Here is a 20,970-nt window from a genome sequence, read left to right as displayed (position 1 = left end):
CCCAAACTAAGGGATCTCCTTAGGTTTTTCCATGGCTTACACTTTGTGTCCCTGCTTGTGCTCTATGGCCAGGCTCCCAGGTGGTGATCACTTTGCTAACTTGGGCATAGGCTTGTGACATGTACAGAGAGGGACAGTTCCCCAGCTCAAATGTAGCCAGCATGCAGGTGAGTTTAAATTTAGATTTGCTTGAACCATTCACCCAGCACTCATTACAAAACCTGAGTTCAGATTTATTGTGGAGGATGGACAAAAACTCGGGCTGGTTCTTATTTCACCCTACCCTTGCTCTGGCACTGAGATACATTGTCAACAACAAGGCTGATACCATGGTTGTCAGACACACGCTTATACAAGACCTATGTTTCCCAAACACATCTCTCTCTCTCTACCCTTCATCTGCTTGTGTGTATAATACACAAAAGCTGCTGACAGGACAAGTGTTCCTGGAAGTGAAGTGAGTTTGTTCTATGGGTTCCCACACTCTTCCCCTCCCCTAACGAATTCCTGTGTTTGTTTTCCCTGTTCCACACAAGCCTCATTTCCAGTGCTTTGGAAACACTTAGCTGAAAAGTGCATCTGAGGAGCTATATTTGTGAGCGTGTGTGGCTATTTTTGCCCTTTGTTTTTATTTATAGCTAAGCTTGTCTGATGTATTTAAAGGGATAGTTCAAGAATCACCAGTTTTCTTTTCTGTAATCTATCCAGGCATTTCTACTATAATATCTGAGCACCTTACATCTCCATCTTTTCCACAGGGATCAAACTCTCATGCATATGGGCTAAAGTCTGCAAACACTTAAACTCAAGCCCAAGACTAAATTTGGATGCACATGTTCAACACAGACAAGGCGGGTGAGGTAATATCTTTTATTGGACCTTCAGTTGGTAAAAGAGACAATATTTTGAGCTTAGAGACCTGAAGAGCAGCTCTGTGTGTGTAAGCTCAAAAGCTTGTCTCTTGCACCAACAGAAGCTGATCCAACGAAAGATATTACTTCACCCGCCTTGTCTCTCTAATATCCTGGGACCAGCACAGCTACAACAACACTGCGTATTCAACACAGCTATGTTGGGATGTCAGTGCTTTTTGAGAGCTAGAAATTCATTAAATGTGAATCCTTCATGATGTGCACAAGGTTTATGTTCAGGATATTCTATTTCCCTTGTACATATTTGTGACTGAAAATGAATAACTGATTCATTTATGTTGTCAGCATTGCCAGTTTGCATTCACCTCTTCAGTTCAGGGGGTAGGAGAGGGACATTCTGTTGCACTCGTGCTTTTGGCAGCTGGAGCTTCGGTTCCCCATCTTCCTTCTGGCATAGCCATGAATGGAGGCACACATTTTTCTGTAAAAATCACTGCAGTAAAATCTTTGGTTACTTTTAGGGCCAACTGACCTAATGTAAACTCAGACCTGCTTCCAGTCGTTCATTTTGTGAACATGCTGTGCTAAAAACATATAAAAGGGCAAACGCTGGAGCCTTTGAAAGATTTTAAAAAGCAAAAAAGAGAGCTTGGTGAAATAATGTTGTGTGTGACAGAAAAATAGATTTCCTTTGTACAAGATGCTCAGCATTTGTAATTAAAGGGAGGAGAAATGGCGCTTTTAGTGCTTTTGTCATAATGGCTCAATTAGTAGCACTCCTGCCTCTGGGTTCAAGTCCCCCTCCAGGACTTGGACACATGCTGACGTTGCAGTGTGGTACTAGATGGAGGTGTTGCATTACTAGAGGAACTGTCCTTCAGAGGAGAAATCAGATGTCCCTTCTGCCTGTATCTGGCGGCCATCCAGGTGGAAAGTTTAAATCCTATACGGGCACTTCTCCAAAGTGTTCCAGATAACACTTGTGTCATGGCCAATATAACCTCTGTAAATAATACAGGTACTAGTGTCTAAAGTATTGGCTATTTATCAGTTCCTAATGGCTATCATGATTTGTCTGCCTAGTCACTGTGCCACCAGCATCTAACATTACTTTGGAAAACACTTTGAGATGCTGGGGCCATGACTACATTACAAACTTTGGTCGACACAAGGTACGTCGGCATACAGCTGCCGCAGTTAGCTCATGCACATGCATACTTGGCTCCTTGCATCAGCACTGTGTGTATTCAGCAGGAGTGCTTGTGTCGAGGCACAGCGCAGTGTGCCATGGGTAGGTATCCCAGTGTGGAGCTTACCATCACCTGGGGCACTGTCTTTTGGGAAATTTTGGCAATACATGGTAGGACACAAATGAGTTGCATAAGTGTGACTGGGAGCAAGGGATCATGCAACTTTCTCCATCACATAATGCCACCCATAATTTTTGTGTCTTTTTCAAAAATCCCACAAAACTGCATTGCATGTCTCACTGTCCATCATCTCTGACTGAAGCATGGAGCCTGCACATCTCTGCATCATTATCATTAGCATTGCAAACACAGGGCAAACAATCCTCTGGTATTTGCAGAACGGCAGAAGACCCACTGCAGCGGGGGATGTGACTGTTTCATGGAGGAGAGATTACTGTGGGACACAGTGAAAACCAATTCAGGGTTGTTGGTGGTGGTCACGGAGCAGCTGCAGATGGTGGAGTGCCACTTCTGGGCCTAGAGAAATGAGCACTGACTGGTGGGATTGCATCATAATGCAGGTTTGGGATGACAGGCAGTAGCTACAGAACTTTCAGATATGCAAGGCTGCGTTCCTAGATCTGTGTGCAGAGCTTGCCCCAGCCCTCCAGCACAGGGACACCAGAGTGAGAGCTGACCGTTGAGAAGCAAGTGGTGACCACACTGTGGAAACCTGCAACCTGGGATTGCCACTGGTCAGTGGGAAATCATTTCAGAGCTGGAAAATCCACAGGGTGGGCTGTTGTCATGCAAGTGTACAGGACTGTGACTCTCAGCAATATGCAGAACATAGTGGATGCAACTGCAGCAATGGGGTTCCTGAACTGCAGTGGAGCGATTGGTGGTGCACAAATCCCTATTTTGGCACCAGCCCACTTTGTCACAGAGTACATCAACAGAAAGGGCTACTTTTCTATGGTTATGGAAGTGCTGGTGGATCACTGGGGAAGCTTCACTGACATCACTCTTGGCTGGTCATGGAAGGAGCATAATGTTCATATCTTTAAGAACACAGACCTGTTCAGAAAGCTACAAATGGGGGTGTTCTTTCCTGACCAGTGAATTGCCTTGTCAAAACTGAAATGCCAGTAGTGATCCTGGGGGACCCAGCTTACCCCTTGTCCCACTGGCTCATGAAGCTATATCCTGGCCCCCTCAACAGCACCAAGGAAAGATTCAGCTACCAGCTCAGCAGGTGCAGAATGACAGTTGAATGTGCTTTGGTAGACGGAAGGGACCCTGGCATTGTTTACTCAGTGAGGAAAATATCCTTGTTGTGAGGCAGAGTGGCCTCCCTCTGAGTCTGAGGCCGAGGTACCACTGCACTCCCCCGGTGGGCGGAGCCAAACCAGCCCTGCCCCCCATGCCTGAAGCACAGGGGCAGAACAGGAAGTGTAGAGAGGGCCCTACAGTTCAGTTGGGGCTGAGTCAGGGAAGGAGGCAGACATCTCAAGCCTTCTGCAGGACTCTGGACCAGGCACCGAGCTGAGACACACCGTGCCATGCCCTGCCACCGAAAGAGACCAAGAGTGGAGAGGAGTTACTGGGACTGCCGTCGGCCATCTACCCAGAAGCAACTGAAGACTTGCTGACTACCCAGCCACACCAATGGAGGGGGTTAGATCAGGTTGTGCTGCTGGGAAGTGAGACAGCAAGCTCCAATGGTTTTCCTGCTGACCCAGTGACGGGACCACCTATCACTGTTAGGGCCCTGGGCTGGGACCCGGTGGAGTAAGAAGGGCCTGGTTCTCCCTACTCCCTTCATCACCAACCCCACAGCTGGGGATTGGCCACATACTACCCTTAGGCCTGAAGGCCTGTGATCTTGCTTGTAGGTCAGTGAGAACATCGGTGTTTGCTACTGGAGAAGTCCTATTGTGTCCTGGTGCATATTCCTCTCTGACTCCTGGGCCTTTCTCCTGTCTGATCTTTCCCTCTCCACACTGTCTGCAATATTCTCCCTTCAAGCCCTCTGGTCACGGACTGATACAGCACTGGCTTGTGGGACCTTGCTGAACATATCCTCCCTTGTCCTCTTTTTATCTCCTTATCATGGCCAGGCATTTCGCAGGTGTGAAGTGGGACCCCTCCAGGCTACAATGGCAGCAGCTACTCATAAAACACACGGAGGTATCACTGTATGCATAGTCACAGTGGAAAATGACAGTTAGTTTCAGAACTCCTTCTCTCTAAGTTTGACTGCTCCTAAGGTTCCTTCCTCAGGATTGCTCAACCTGCATCCTCTTTCTCCTGCTACAATCACTCTTATATTCAGGTGGGGGTACTAAATCATCTGCTTGGTTGAGTAGGCAGAATGCACTCAACATATTCCCCAACAAGATTAATGCCACGAATAAGGTGGGCTCTTCTAGATAATCACTGCTAGGCTGCTTCTGAGGCTATTTATTATTCATTCCTTTTTGACTCCAAAACGTTTTCCCATTATCATCCTCTTCTCACTCCCTTCCTCCAGTTAGCAAGCTGCAATTTGTTAAGGTGTGATCCTTGAAATCATTTAGAATTTTGCTGGTGTAAGGGGCTTGGGCCTTGCCTCTGGAAAGCTGACTGTAGAACTTTAATATAATGGCTTAGCATAAGGACTATTTGTAGGACTCTTCTGTGGAAAGACATGTTTGGCATGATATATCCTTAGAGTGCCATTAAAATCCAACATTTTTTCTTACTGCACAGTTGTGAAGGTTTATGATCAGGTTATAAACAAGAAAAGGGAGATAATGTTAATGAGGTCAAAACCATTTAGTATGGTACCATCAACTTATTAAACATCCCACAGAAGGGAATATGTTTCCAAACGGGGACTAAAACAGAGCAGCGTAAGTTTTATAGATTCAATGCTTGAACTTCAACTGAGGTCACATTGTTTGTAGGAAAAGGAAATGGTAGAATTGGGCAAGCTTTATATTGGGCTCAGTGCAATTTCCCTCCTGACTGTAAATTTAATAGCATGACCTGCTAATGATGCCACTGAATTACCACAAGCAGTGTCCAGGGTTAGCTTCATGACTATCGTAAACATGAATGGGCAAGTGTGTTGTGTAGTGTTGCTGTTTCTGTGCACTGTTAAACAGCTGCCACATTCCACATCAGAAATGACAACACTTCAGTGGTGGGTGAAATGATTCCTGTGTACAATGTATCTAGAACTCTCCCTCTCTTTCTATATATCTATATACATACATATAGATAGACATCACATATCTCTCACTCTCTCTCTCTCTCTGTCTATATATATCTTTAAAAAGATACATCTAGAAAGAGAATGTGTGTTATAGTTTGTAAGTGCTTTAGAATTCTATCAAATGAAATAATAATATTGTTACATCATTATTATGGGAATCATTTAGTTAAAATCCAGTGTACCACTTTCAAAATGTAATAGAGAATATTAAAAGCATCTGTCTTATTAAATCAACACATTGGTCCAAATCTTTCCCTTAGTTCTCACTGGACTTCAGTAGGATTATCTGGATGTAACCCAGGGTAGAATCTGTGCCACTGTCTCTTGAAATCACTTTAAATATCTTTTCTCTTAGCTTTGCTAGGATATGTGCTACAAGCCCATTTGAACCTCAGCTACATCGTTTCAGCTTTACCTGAATTGTAGGCTGATGTGATACTACATACTGCTGCAGAGGTTAGTAACTTCAAAGTATAGCTTGAAGAAAAAGCTTAAGTTAGATTCAATTTGATTAAATTATTGCCAACATTGCTAAAGGTTTTATTTTTGTTGAAATTTCAGTAAAACTCTGAATTTTAGGCGAAAGGAGATAATTTCCCCTCTTCACAAGAACTTGAGTTTAATGCCATTTTTTCATATTTTGGCAGCTTAAGGGAAACAGTCTGCATGCAATGGGAGTAAAATTACTCCTGTAGTAGAGGATAAGTTGGTATTTACTTCTCCTTGCCTACAGCTTACGGATCCCAGTGCATTATGTATGGAGGATCAAATTCAGAGGTGACATAAATGGAGGGATAAATTACACATTGATATGATAAATGTATGTAAATTAGTGGAATTCAGCATGTGAGTGTAAAATGGTTTAATTAGATAAAAGAGAGGGTGGAATGGCAGAGTTAGAGCCGAAACAGCTCTTGCAGAAATGCTTCTGTTATCATATTCTTTCTTTCTATTGGCTGCTAAGTCTCCGATACCATACACTTCGACCCATCCACATATAAATTACCCCGATTGTGCTCACTTCTGTCAATTTACTGAAATGTAATTTACACCACTATTTATGTCCCATCAGATAGGGCTCAGAATGTTCATGACCCATCATTTCTAGGGAACATAAAATACTACAAGTAACTGGTTGCTGAAGCCAAATAGGGATGACAATTCTCTGTTCACATGTACATGCAGCTTTGTTTTCCTTTTTACTAGTTTCTTCTACAGATGAAGTAAAATAGGTTCGGGCAGTGATTTTGAAGGTTGGGGGTTGAACCTTGCTCATGATCCATATGGGGGTGAAAAAAAGTAAATATAGGTATAAAAGTTAGCATAAGGGCCCTGGGGTAATTGCTGGCATGTTTTATACTGCAAAATATAATTTCATTTAGAAGTGGATTTGGATGTTGTGGTAATATTTTTTTTTTTACTGCTTCACTTTTTTATTATTTGACTTTGGTTAATGGAAGCTGTCTTTTAAGAAGAAAGTAAGAGTATGTTTGAGACAAAGAGGAAGGATGTATGGGATTTTGCTTATGTGTTCAGGGAGTGGAAGATTCTGGCTGTGTAAGCTCCAAAAAGGTTAGAACTTGAGTTGATAAACTTCTCAATAAACAAGCCAGATTCTCAGAAGTGTAACATTAGCAGTTGGGGAACAGGGATGCCTTTGGCATTACTAATCAACCTTCTACCTGTAGGTTACCAGTTGGAGTCTTGTGCATCTGAGCTAATGGATGTTTGGTAGCCCTTATGGAAGATGAATTTGATGAATCCCAGTTCCAACTCCCATGTCACAAACTCACCACTTTGCTTTGCACTAGATTATAACCTCTTCAGAGCAGGAAGTGTCTCTCACTATATATTTGTACAGTAGCTAGGACAGTGAGGCCACGATCAATAGGGGCTAGTAGAGAGTAGCAGTAGCCAAGATTGCTCTACTCACTATAAACATGCAAGAGGGCTACATTGTAATTATCTCACACATAAGGGTGGTGGTATGGTGATCTTAAAAATCAGAAAACGTACAAATATGCAATGTGATTGTTTGTTTTTTAAAATTTCATCATTTGCAGGTCAATGCCATGATATTTAGTGTCTGAATAATAAGATTTTGAACTTTTGGGGCAGGTAATACTAGGTTCACTCCAACATAAGTTCATGGTTAGGGTTAAAATCTCCTAGGTTTCCATTTATGATAAGCTATTAGTCATTTCCACTGAAGTTTTGTGGGTAATCACAGAATTGGAGATGTTACAGGTGAAAAAGACTTATTAGATCAAACAGGCATTCTCCTTGTCCAAAGAAGGGCAATATGTTTGGGTCTTGAATTTGAGGTCATTGCAGGTGACTATATGAATTAAAGTTACCCTGGGCAAGGGGTATCTATTGGCCCGTTGATGAGGTATCTAAGCATCTGCCAAATATTTAAAAATAAAGATAATAATCTTTCAGTACTTCCTGTTTTTTTTTCTACAGAAAAGTTGTCAGATCTCATTTTCCTGTTGATAAAATATGTGGGGTAATTAACAGACATAAGCAACTACACTTCCAGTCAATCAGGGTTAATTGACTTTTATGGTTCCATAGCACTAAAAACAATTAATATTGACTTCCTTGTCCTTCAGTTACAACTTTCAGCCATGATTCAAGATTATAAAACCTTGTGTTGCGGATGTTTCAATCAAGAATTACCAATCAGTTGGAACAGCAGTAAAAGGATGTTACTTACCACACCTGTGATGCAGTTAGCCTAGGTGAGAATTGCACAGTAGCTTTAATGCTCCTCCTCTGATGTGCTTCTGCCACAGCTTGCTCAAATGCTTGAGGAAAAATTGCCAGTAGCTCATCACCACAGCAAGTTTCGATATAAATTAAGCAGCAGCTAAGTATTGATGCTGGACTGTTTGTAATCTGGAATCAGGGAACCAGTCACATCTTAGATGCTGTAAAGTTTGTATGAATGTTCAAGTTGCAGGCAAACAAACAACGTACATTAAACTTTTGTAAAGCTGCATTTGAATTTGGATGAAATTAAGAGGTATTTCCTGTCACTCTTACTTTTAGAGAAGTCTGCCACTTATTGCTTACTGCTGGTGATTCTTAGTACAGTCACTAGGGATGCTGATTGCCATTTGCTGAGAAATACTGGAGCTACAAGAGTATTAGAGAAATGGCAAGAGTAAACTGATCAAACTGCATTCCAGTAGTGGACACACTTCTGGCCAGCATGAATTAATCTTACCTTGCATTTTGCCACCAAGTGTTTTGTAGCTCTCAGTCCAAGCCATGATACAATACCACATGAATCAACTGAAACATGTGTAAGTGGGAGATGACAATAATTGGGGACTCTTTATGACTAAATAGTTAGTCGTATAGGGACTGCTGATGAATAATCCTACCATCTGGCCATCCATTCAGATGCCAGCTGTGAAGGCTCTGCATTTAAAATGGTGTCACCTACTATCCAGTAAAGAAGCAGCCACTTGAGGATCAAGTTCCAAAGTAGACTGAATGAGAGGCTCCAATCAAGTAAATACTACCCTTTCACATGGATAAAAATAGGATATATGGGGGAAATAACATTTCAAGACAGAGCTTCCTGCAGTAGCTAACCAACAGCATTCTCTGCATCCATGGGATCCAAGAAAAAGTGGAGAGACAGCAGGAACACTTAATCCCAGTACCATGTGATGCCAGAGGAACAAGACATCATACCTCTCCCCTCTAAACACATGCAGACACACTGCTTTTTTTAATGAGGCATGGGGGAGGACCCCAGGAAAATTCTCACATACAGACAATGAACTGGGTAAAGGGCACTGCCAAACATTTAATTTGACAAACAATCATATTATAAAATGGGTTTGCTTAGGTAATTCTACAGGTATAATGTGGGAATTAAATAAGGGTCTAACCTGGCCTGAAGAATCACCACTGGTGATGATGTGTGAAACAGAAAAACTCAGCTTGACTCTCAGGCCTGGTCTACACTATGGGGTTAGGTCGAATTTAGCTGCGTTAGGTCGATTTAAAAATGACTACATCCACACAACCAGCCCTGTTCCATCGACCTACAGGGCTCTTAAAATCGACTTATGTACTCCTCCCCAACAAGGGGAGTAGTGTTAAAATCGACCTTGCTGGGTTGAATTTGGGGTAGTGCGGACGCAAATCGACGGTATTGGCCTCCAGGAGCTATCCCAGAGTGCTCCATTGTGACCACTCTGGACAGCACTTTGAACTCCTATGCACTAGCCAGGTACACAGGAAAAGCCCCAGGAACTTTTGAATTTCATTTCCTGTTTGGTCAGTGTGGCGAACTCAGCAGAACAGGTGACCATGCAGTCCCCCCAGAATCATAGAGCATAGAATGTTTCTACGCTCCCCCTATCATCTCTGTCCTTGAGGTTATCGCAGATTAGAAGACAAATAAACGCACTCACAATGACATATTTTCTGAGCTTATGCAGTCCTCCTGCACTGATAGGGCACAGCCTAATGCATGGAGGCATTCAGGGGCAGAGGCCAGGAAAGAATTAAGTGAGCACGAAGAGCGGAGGCAGGACATGATGCTGAGGCTAATGGGGGAGCAAATGGACATGATGAAGCGTCTGTTGTGGGAGCAAATGAACATGATGAAGTGTCTGTTGGAGCTGCAGGAAAGCCAACAAGAGCATAGACCCCCCCCACTGCATCCACTCTTTCCCATGTTCCATAGCCTCCTCACCCAGATGCCCAAGAACGTGGGGGTGGGGAAGGCTCCGGGCACCCAGCCACTCCACTCCAGAGGATGGCCAAGCAACAGAAGGCTGTCATTCAAACAGTTTGATTTTTAGTGTGGCTACAATAAGCAATGTGGCCTTGTCATTCCCTCCTCCGCCACCCCACCTGGGCTACCATGTCCGTTATCTCATTTTTTTTAATTAATAAAGAAAGAATGCATGGTTTCTAAACAATAGTTACTTTATTTCAAAGGGGGGAGGGTGGTGGGCTTACAGGGAACTAAAATCAACAAAGGGGGCGGGTTTGCATCAAGGAGAAACACACAAAACTGTCACACCCGAAGCCTGGCAAGTCATGAAACTGGTTTTCAAAGCCTCTGTGTTGCGCAGCGTGCCTTGCTGTGCTCTTCTAATTGCCCTGGTGTCTGGCTGCTCAAAATCGGACGTCAGACGATTAGCCTCAACCTCCCACCCCGCCATAAATGTCTCCCCGCTTACTCTCCCAGATATTATGGAGCACATAGCAAGCAGGAATAACAATGGGAATGTTAGGTTTCAGAGTAGCAGCCGTGTTAGTCTGTATTTGCAAAAAGAAAAGGAGTACTTGTGGCACCTTAGAGACTAACAAATTTATGTGAGTATAAGCTTTCGAAAGCTTATACTCAAATAAATTTGTTAGTCTCTAAGGTGCCACAAGTACTCCTTTTCTTAATGGGAATGTTGGTTGTGCTGAGGTCTGACCTAGTCAGCAAACAGCACCAGCGAACTTTTAAACGTCCAAAGGCACATTCTGCACTTGCTCAGCCTATAGCTGAACTGCTCCTTACTACTGTCCAGGCTTCTTGAGCCATGGAAGCAAGGGGCAGGCTGGAGTAGGTGCGACCGTGTGGTGCTGCCAGCTGGGAGAGCAGCCCGAGGCAGAAGCCTCCAGCTTGCATGATATTCCAGGCAGGACTGAATCTCCATGAGACAAAACTTAAAGGAAAAGCATGACCTGGAGTCTCTGGCTCCCATTTGGTGCTCTAAGAGGAGAATAGCCATGTCTGTCCAGGTGCCCCGATCGACCTCACCAAGGTCTGCCAGGAGCACCCAGGAGACATATGACGGCTATCAGTCCTACTGCACCGTCTGCCGCGAAGGCAAGGAGCTGCTGCTGTGTAGCAATGCAGTACCGCATCTGCCAGCAGCACCCAGGAGACATACTGTGAGCTGAGCAGGCTCCATGCTTGCCGTGATATGGCGTCTGCACATGTAACCCAGGAAAAAAGGCGTGAAATGATTGTCTGCTGTTGCTTTCACGGAGGGAGGGAGGAAGGGGGGCCTGAGAACATGTACCCAAAACCACCCATGACAATGTTTTTGCCCCATCAGGCATTGGGAGCTTAACCCAGAATTCCAGTGGGCAGCGGAGACTGCGGGAACTGTGGGATAGCTACCCACAGTGCACCGCTCTGTAAGTTGATGCTAGCCACGGTAGTGAGGATGCACTTAATGTGCTTAGTGTGGACATAAGCAATCGACTGTATAAAATCAGTTTCTAAAAATCGACTTCTATAAAATTGACCTAATTTCATAGTGTAGACCTACCCTTAGATCCTAGGTTAAATTGGCAGGAATGACAAAGACATATTTTTACTTGTAAACTCAAAACGTTTGATATGGAATCACTGAGACACAATGAACACTCTACCATTTTCCAGAACTGCTTTTGAGAGAAGAACTTCATTTCCCTATTTAGAACAGTCTCTCAGTGTTGGGTAAAGTTGGTGTAAGCTGGCAGCAAGTGCTTTAGGTGCCTTTGTTCTTGTCTTTAGACATGTGCACCATTGCATCCCTCCTGGCATCTGAATGCCTATCTCCCACCTAAGCCCCAGAGCGATCCACAAATCAGGGGAAGACAAGTGGACAAACATCTAAGCCATGTGTGAGGCCCAATCAACTAGATGTTCTCCGAAAGAGTGGGAATGACTATAGTCCAGTGGTTAGGGCACATACGTGGGAGATCCAGGATCCAGTCCCTCTGCTCCAATCACTTTTCCATTATTTATCCAGTGAAACATCTTCAACAGGAGAAACTGAAGAAGCCCCACATCAGAATATCCCAGAGCTGAATGTTTAGAGCAACTCCTGAGAAGTGAGAGATCCCTTGTTCAACTCTTTTCTACCTCTCTGGCAGGTGAGTGCTCTAACCCAGTGGTTCTCAACCAGCAGTATGCATACCACCTAGGGTACACAGAGGTCTTCCAGGGGGTACATCAACTCATCTTGTTATTTGCCTAGTTTTACAACAGGCAACATAAAGTCTAGCAAAGTCAGTCAATACTAAAATTTCATACAGATGATGACTTCTTTATGCTGATCTATGTACTGTATGCTGAAATGTAAGGACAATATTTATATTCCAATTGATTTTATAATATGGTAAAAATGAGAATGTAAGCAATTTTTCAGTAATAATGTGCTGTGAAACTTGTATTTTTATGCCTGATTTTGTAAGCAAGTAGTTTTTAAGTGAGGGAAACTTGGGGTAGGCAAGATAAATCAGACTCCTGAAAGGGGTATAGTAGTCTGGAAAGGTTGAGAGCCACTGCTCTAACCACTGGGCTGAAAGTTATAAAATGGGCATATCCTCTTCTGGTCACATTGTGTGGAGCGAGGCAGGCACCTAACTCATTCCCACAAGAAACTACGTAGGCACCTAAGCTGCCCAACTCCAGGCAATGGGTTCCAATTTGTGAGTCACTAAGCAAAGATAGGCATCTCTTCGATAGACACCTCTCTAGAGCTTGGACTTAGACACCTATCTCCATGAGAGGGACAGGGCTCAGGAAACACCCCTCTGGTTGACATCTCCCATTGCTTAGCTGAGGCAGCTTCCTGACTAGCAGACTGGTTTTTGTGGTTTTGTCTAAGGCGCCTATCTCTCAATACTCCGCGTATAGGAATATAGGCACCCAACTCAGGTTTTGTGGATCGCAGAGGTGGTCCTGTGATTTTTCTAGGCACCTAAAATTTAACGCAACACTCCATTGCAACTCTGTTTCATTGCAATACCTAAGCCCTTTTCTGGATCTGGGCTTTTGCTATAGATTTGACATGGAAGCCCCTCAGAGTCTCTGGTGTTGCATGGCAGTATGAAAGGCAAAAATAGATAGATAATGTCACTTACCATGGACAGTTGATTGCATGTCTCCTGGTTTTATTAGAGATAGCCCTGGAGGAGACTCAGAAAAAGAATTAACAAGGGAAACTTCCACTCTTATACATCCAAGTACAAAAGTCAAACACAGAGAATGAAAGAGAGAGTCTTCAGATCCTGCCATCTAGCCTAGGGCAGCTGCACAGCACAGTAGCAGACATGTCTTTCACCCACACTAGTTTCATGAGTTAATTCCATTCTGTCACAAGCTCACATTATGGGTGCATCATATGAGTGCCCACTGCCTCAAGCTATTATTTCTAGTAGAAACAGGCATCATATGAGCCCTCACAAAGATATTAAACCAAGTTGTTTTGTACCATGGTACAGCTTGTCACAGAATGTGCACTGGCTACTTACACAGAAAGTTACATAAAAACCTATTTGGCAAACAGGCTCATTGTTTTAAAAGTTCCACAGACCTGCCAAATTAAGGGGGAAAGGTTCACTGTTTCTTGCTAGTGCACAGTGATACCTGAACCTGCAAGGTGCTGGGCACCCTTAACTCTCCGTATGATTTGTCACAGGAACCAGCATGCTACTGTGCTGGGTGGGAGATGTTGAGGTGCACTGCCCCTGAGTTCTGGCCAGAATTGTGCCTCAGATGGAAGGGGTGCCGTGCAAACTGCACCCTTCTGGGTCTGTGTTAACTATTCCCATTCCTGTGAGATAGAGATATAAAATAGTAAATGCTCTGCTCTTTTTAGTCCACGGATCGGCAACTTTTGGCACACGGCCTGCCAGGGTAAGCCCCCGGACGGGACGGGACAGTTCGTTTAGCTGCCGCGTCCACAGATTTGTCCGATCGCAGCTCCTACTGGCCGTGGTTCGCTGCTCGAGGCCAATGGGGGCTACAGGAAGAGGTGGCCAGAACATCCCTCGGCCCATGCTGCTTCCTGCAGCCCCCGCTGGCCTGGAGCAGCAAACCGTGGCCAATGGGAGCTACAATCTGCCGAACCTGTGGAAGTGGCAGGTAGACAAACTGTCCCGTTCCGTCAGGGGCTTACCCTGGCAGGCCGCATTCTAAAGGTTGCCAATCCCTGTTTTAGACCATGATGTCATCAGCAAAGAGAGTGGATTTAGTGTGTATTATTTCAGGCTGTCAAGGAATGACATGGCTTTTTTTTGGGTTGTCTTCTAAGTTTTGATACTTGCATTTGGCAGTTCTACCACTGGCCAGTTGGAAAATGTAATTTTAAAATGATGTTTTATGTATAGATGGGGTTTTCTATGGCACTTGTTACCAAAATAAGAATGTCGATACCATACTATCTGAGCATCATGTCACACTTTGTTGCATCACTGTTCTGCCTTCACTTCCTAAATGGGCTGATGTGTTCCCTTGGGGAGAAAATTCAGAGAGACAAGGTAGGTGAGGTAATATCTCTTACTAGGCCAGCCTTACCTCACTACCTCACTCACATTCTCTTGCTAATATCCTGGGACCAACACAGCTATAACAACACTGCATACAACATTGGAGAAACGTCAGACATTTCTGCCCTAGTACGCTTTCCGGTATTTCTCTAGTATGAAAAATACTTCTCCTTCAAAGTAGCAATAGAATGTAGATAAGTTCTCTGAGTCTTAACTTGTTATTAGAAACTAATGACATTTCATCAGTGACCATGACAAACCCAGGAGCTCTTTAAGACCTGACTGTTGACCATGAAGAAGTAAGTAAAGCAAAGTTGTTTGGCTTTTGTTCCATAACAGAGGAACTAAATCAGTGTTTTTTCCAAGTGGGGGAGAAAAAGGATAAAATCATGTGGAACAAGTTTAAGGTTCAAGTTTTTAGGAAGCTATTTAAAAGCAATGGGCATTTTTTGTGAGAGGGAAGTTCAATACCAAAATTTTCAAATTTGGTTGCCTAAAATCCATATTGTGGATTTAACTGTGTATTTAGGTGCTTACCAGTAGGCATCCAAGTCTGCAAATTTAACTTTTTCCTGCTTGATTTCCCATTTTTCCTTTCATTCCTTTGAATTGCCAAATGTTTTTTGTTTTGTTTTTGTTTTTGTTTTTCTTCTGGGTTAGTTTAAGCTATATTATAAGCCAAAACAAAATTCCAGGGGTGAGAAAAAGCACTTAATAGCATTTTTTTCAGTTCATCAAACTTTTTTTGCCTTTGCTGATTATGTCTATTCGTTTGCAGCATACTTAAATTCTCATTAAAATACAAGTTACAAAGTGCTCTTTTCCGGCCCGCCTACCTCCTTTTTCTCCCCTTTATCTCTTGAATACTTTAAACATTTTTTTTAAAAGCAGCTACAATACACTGTTCAGACTGTTATAACAAAAGGTTATAACTAGATACAACTTCCTATGCATTCACTTGGCTGGAAGTGTGTGAACTCAAGGGGCTTGATTCTAATATCCTGGCAATAAACTGTGAGCATAAATTTAAACAGTATTGTCAATTCCAGGCATTCAAAAATCAGAGTTGGGGCCTGGAAAAAAACCAACATAAAACTGACTTAAGATCATGTGATTTTTAAACATAACACATTTTAGTTTCTTTTTAATTTGCCTTCTTGGTTTTTCAGTCTTTTCTCTACAACCATGAGGGCTAGAAACTTACTTTTGAAAGAAAGAGATTTGAGATTGTCATGTAATCATATGACACTGTGACTTGAGGCTTTAAGCAAAAAAATAAATTACTGAATATCATGAGACTTTCAATGAAAGTGTGAGAGCTGACAACACTATTTAGGCTCAGTCTTCATCATGAGCTAGGGGTATGATTGTCAGCTTGTGTACACATACTCGCATTAGCTTCATCAAGCTAGCATGAGTATAAACAGCTGTGTAGTGGCAGTAGCCTGGACAGCGGCAGCATGGGCAGGCCTCCCCGAATGCATACCCTCCGGTTTCTGGCGGGTTTGTACTTGGCATTGCTAAGCTATGCCGCTGCTGCCCATGCTACTGCAGCTATGCTACTATTTATACTTGTGCTAGCTCAATGAAACCTACCACAAGCATGTGTCCAGGAGCAGGGGACTCACGCTTGCAGCTCATAGTGTAGATGTAGCCTCAAGTTCACTTTACGCTTCCAAAGTGGTTAGTGAATATGAGGATCAGGCTCTATGAAATTAAACTGCGAGATTCACATTGGAGCGCATCAGTTCCAGTTCTGAAAAGCACACATAGAAAGCTGCTTTAAAGCTGAGCTGTGTCCTTTGCCATGCCATGCTTAAGGTTCAGAAAGAACACTTTCTTCCCCCCTCCCACCCACAACTCAAGTACTCATTCGTCCTTTGGGGGTTACATATGCCCTTGCAAAAAGGTATATGGAAGTGTGGGGGAAGGGGTGCCTTCATACAGTACCCTATAGTTAAATAACAGACTGAGAAGGGGAGTGATGAGTCTCTCAAGGAAACATAAACACTATGTACTCATTAGAAGACTCATTATAAATAAAGTGCAGGGAAGGTGCTCTGAGAGCAAGCTCTTTCACTAGTATTTATTAGGACAAAGAGCTTCTTTAATAGAGCTACTGAAAAGCACTCTGCTGCAATCATTAATAGGCATTACCACTTTTACTGACTTCTTGGGAACAGCTTTGCCCTTCTCTCTGCCTTTGTATTAAAGGGACAAGTTCTTTATTCCATGCTTGTTCCAGAAATAAAAATCAGGCCTCAAATGCTGACAGCGGGGAGCGAAAGCCCCAGAGGTTTTGCACTTCAGCTTAAAGCCAAGGTTTGCAGCATGTATTGAAGTGGCAGACGGCTAATAGAAATGGAGATGCACTTCTCCTCCTTGGTTCCTTCTGTTTATAAGCTCCAACTGGATGCATCATCCCACCAGAGCAAAGTAAAGGGAATGGGGGGATGAAGTGGGGGGAAATAAAAAAAGAGAAGAGCTCTCTGATTAAAGTTGTGCATATGCTTTATTACCTTTGCCAAGCTGGAGGCCCGACTGGCCTTTTCCAAACAACGTTTTGTTTACCAGTCTTCAAATCTTAAGGATGGTGGTAGCTTAGCAGCTGAACATTGCAAACACTTTATTTGTTAGGCTGGTATGACTCTGCTGGAGCACTGTGCAACTACCAAATTCTGTAACACAACCAAGGAAACATTGCAAGGTTGTTTTTTTCCCTTTGATGAAGCCTCACAGGATGGAAAATACTGTTTTCAGCTGAGATTCTTTCCCATTTGTGGTAAAATTTACAACGTTCTGTGTGTCCTTATGTGTGAGGAAGGCCGAATTTAATGGATAATTTGAACTTTCTACATTATGTGATATTGAACCAGCTAATACCCATGTGATCAGCACCTGGAAGGAGAAACAAAAATAATAACAAGAGGGGGGAAAAAGGCAAACATTGGCGTTTTTAAAAAACAAAAATTAGAAACACAGTAGTAGTACTATCATAGTGCCCAGTTCTCATGCATGTTAAACCACAGCTTAAAGCTAGGGTTTGCAGCATGTATTGAAAAATGGCAGGCAACTAATAGACATGGAGATGCACTTCTTCTGCCTTGATTCCTTCTGGTTTTTTTAGCTCAGCCGAGTTGGTGGAATTTCTGCCAAGATCCAGTGCCTGCAATTATGAATGGTAACATTGCCTTAGGGTGCAGTCTATTCAGGGCTGCACTGGAGGCATGAGGGCCCAGCAGAATAGCTTTCAAGTTGACTCAGCAAAGCTACACTCGAAAATGCCACTTTTAAACTGAAATAGGAGTATCCTTACAGGGATTTGCTTTAGTTTAAAAACTGGTTTCAAAACCCAGTTAAGTTAAACTGATGCGATTTTCTCATGTAGACAAGGCTTTGCTCTGCTCCCACCAAAGTCAACCATTGACTTTAGTGGGAACAGCTAGGCCCACCCTGAGTGCTTTTGAAAATGCCATGTCACCTGTCTTTCTCTCCACATGTACCTCTCAATAGCTTTCAAATGTTAGCAGATATAGGACTGCCAGACTCCTTCATTCCATTGCCTGGAGGATTAACCACAGCTCAAAGATGTTAAGATGAAAACATACTAGATGTCAGCTTTTCATTTTTAAAATCATGTTAAAACGACTTAAAAGTATATCAAAACCAAATCATTCTTGTACATGTCTAAGACAAGTTTATAATGATAGTTCCATGACCAGAGGCTGTTTGTCGGTGTTTTACAGTTTTGTATTGTAAGAGACCCAAAAAAGATAGAAATAAAATGAGCAAGCAGCACTGCTATTAGCTACCATCAAGTTCTTTCCAAATAATGCCTGTAGCAGCACTGTCCCCACCTAGGTAATTCTCCACTCAGATTCCAGTATGGGAAGCTAGGGTTTGCTTATGATATTAGATCACTGGGTGTTCTGTCTCTGGCAGAGGCACACACCTAGAACCAAGTCCCACCTAGCATTACAGACTTCATTGGCATTCCAGAGTATGAATGAGAGCTGAGTCCCATTGATTCAGCCATCCATGTCTCTGCCCCAGCACATTTTGGTTGTTGTGCTCATGGGACTGGCCACAGAGCATTTTTCACCACACTGTGCAGTTGCTGCACAGCTCAGTAATGCCTAATTCAAAAGCCATTGAAATAAGTGGAAAGTCTCCCGCAGATTTCACTGACTCTTCGATCAAGGCCCGAGCACGCATCTTTCTTCGGTAACCACTAACGGGTTACAGGACTTAGCCCTATTTTGTATGGATGGTTTAGCTTTTTGTTTTGCAAAGCCTCATTGATTGGATTTCAGTTTGCAGAACTGAAAACAAAACTAGGAACTGCTGAACTTTGAGTCCCGTTTTATCTGAACTCCCCACAGCTTGGGGATTAGGCTGCATGGTTCCAATCTTGGCCTTCCAGTGCTGCCTCTGGCACTGTGACAAACCAAAACGCCTTGCTTATGGCAGGCCTGTGCTGAGTGTCTAACTTCCTTGAAAATGAATCTGGACAACTTCCCAGATAACATATCTGTGCCTCTAATTCATATCTCAAGGATGAAGTTGATCAGGGAAGAATTGCGGAGGACGGGCGAGTTATTCTCGGTATTTATCAGTGTAACACCTGGAGGTGATCTGATCTTCCTGCCTCCTCAGAAAAATAAATCTGTCTTCTTAGCTAGCAAATCTGCACTCAGACACTTGTGTGCCAAACATGCAGGTGTACAGTGTGCGTACTACTACCGTGCCATCTGTAGCCTCCCCTGCATGACAGTTGTTTTATTTGGGGCTGGCCTCCACTAGCAAGCATAAGTCCAGGAAACAGTTATGCAGTGGTACGTGTTAAAAAGATAAAGCTTTATCTCACTAAGATCAGCTCAGCATGAGATCACATTGCAGAAACAGGAGCTTTACCCGTCTTACTACTTAATAAGGGAAATATCATGGTAAGAAAAAAGGTAGCATTGTATAGTCACGCAAACCCTTCATTCTGTACATAGTACGTACCCGCACAAGCAGTCCCACTGAAGGCCACTAGCTCCTGTGGTTGATTTGCTCCTTGGAAGGGTTTGGCCAGTTGTTCCAGAAAGGCATGGATCACCTCAGCCCTTTTTGGCCCATAGCACTTCCCAATCCTCCTTCCTACGGAAGCATGGGGAACCTCACTGAAGGCTTTACTCTAAACTTACTCCAACAGTGGAATCGTACCCATTCCCAGGGCCAACCATAGCGTTTGTTGTCAGACCTATGACAATTTTTGCCACCAAACCCTCTCCCCACCCAACCCCCGCAAAATACCTGACCCTTTCCCAGCTTCTCCTGAAACTAAATTAATTGACATTTGCCCATTATACTCTGCCTTACTATGAATGAACAACACAGTCTCAGTTTTTGTAAGTAAAGAGGCTCACAATGGGTCTACAAAACCAGGAACATATTTTTATATGTTCTGTTGTTATAACTGAAAACAGCATCCTGGTCTGCTTTATGTAAACCCAAAGGAGCTGCCAGCCAGCATGATGAGCTGGTGAAATTGACAGCAGACTGGACAAGCACTTCAGAAACCTCCCCCAGGAGTGTCATTTGAGAGCGTTGTCCCTTTCCCTTTACTGCCATGGAGTTGACCAGAGAGCCAGCTGTCCCCCATACATCGATTCAGATCCAGGTCAAGTCTGAATTGAAGGTACAAAAACAGCTAGGAGACTTGTCCTAGTGCCAACAGGGCACAGCTTGCACAACATAATCTGGGGCCTTTCCAAGTATCCAGGGATCAATGATTTGATTTTTTTTCTGGACCCTAGAGCCCCTCTGGATGACGATGAGGAGGCCTATGAAAAATCAGTGGCAAGTTTTCAGTCATAGTGCTCAGAGGCCTCAGTTTACAACATTTTATATTCTCAAGGATGAGGGGTAGAAGCTTCTCTTTATTTATTTTTAGATTTTCCTTTGACATTTCTTGATGCTGAATTAGGTAGGCCCATCAGCTTTACAGGCATGCAAAGATCAAGTCTACCAATTCCACTGCTGTCAGGGCTCTCTGACCACATGAAGGTAGGCAGAATTTGCCACTAGAAATTGCTGCCAATTATATAAACATTACTTCCAAACATTTCTCAACTGCACAAATTTCCTTTCTGCTCCTCATATTTTCAAGCATTAATTTTATTTCATTATAACGTTTTCTCATGCCACAATCTTCTATCTTGGACAGTAGTAGTACAAAAGTTTACCTGGTCCAACCCTATTCAACTACTCTAGGGTGAGTACTTGGCTTACTACACTCTCACTCCAGACTTTGGTGGACTTGATTCAGCCAGTCCCTTACATGCAAAACTCCCATTAATTTGAGTGAGAGTTC

At 43.2% G+C, this 20,970-nt stretch overlaps 1 long non-coding RNA gene across 9 annotated transcripts in view; it reads left to right on the top strand.

Moving 5' to 3' along the window:
* LOC140906942 (uncharacterized) overlaps positions 1-20,970 on the top strand; it is a 201,276-nt gene that overhangs the window by 91,972 nt on the left and 88,334 nt on the right. For 7 of the 9 annotated variants that reach the window (XR_012157307.2, XR_012157306.2, XR_012157301.2 and 4 more), the window contains exons 3-5: positions 5,677-5,777; positions 7,937-8,065; positions 12,089-12,212. This is a non-coding gene — a long non-coding RNA (uncharacterized LOC140906942). The remainder of the gene's footprint in view (positions 1-5,676; positions 5,778-7,936; positions 8,066-12,088; positions 12,213-20,970) is intronic. The other 2 variants (XR_012157304.2, XR_012157305.2) reach the window with 1 other exon arrangement.

The sequence above is a fragment of the Lepidochelys kempii genome, chromosome 2 (assembly GCF_965140285.1).
Source record: "Lepidochelys kempii isolate rLepKem1 chromosome 2, rLepKem1.hap1, whole genome shotgun sequence".
Lineage (NCBI taxonomy): Eukaryota > Metazoa > Chordata > Testudines > Cheloniidae > Lepidochelys > Lepidochelys kempii.
The sequence above is the reverse complement of the archived record's forward strand: the minus strand, read 5'-3'. Positions and strand labels throughout refer to the sequence as shown.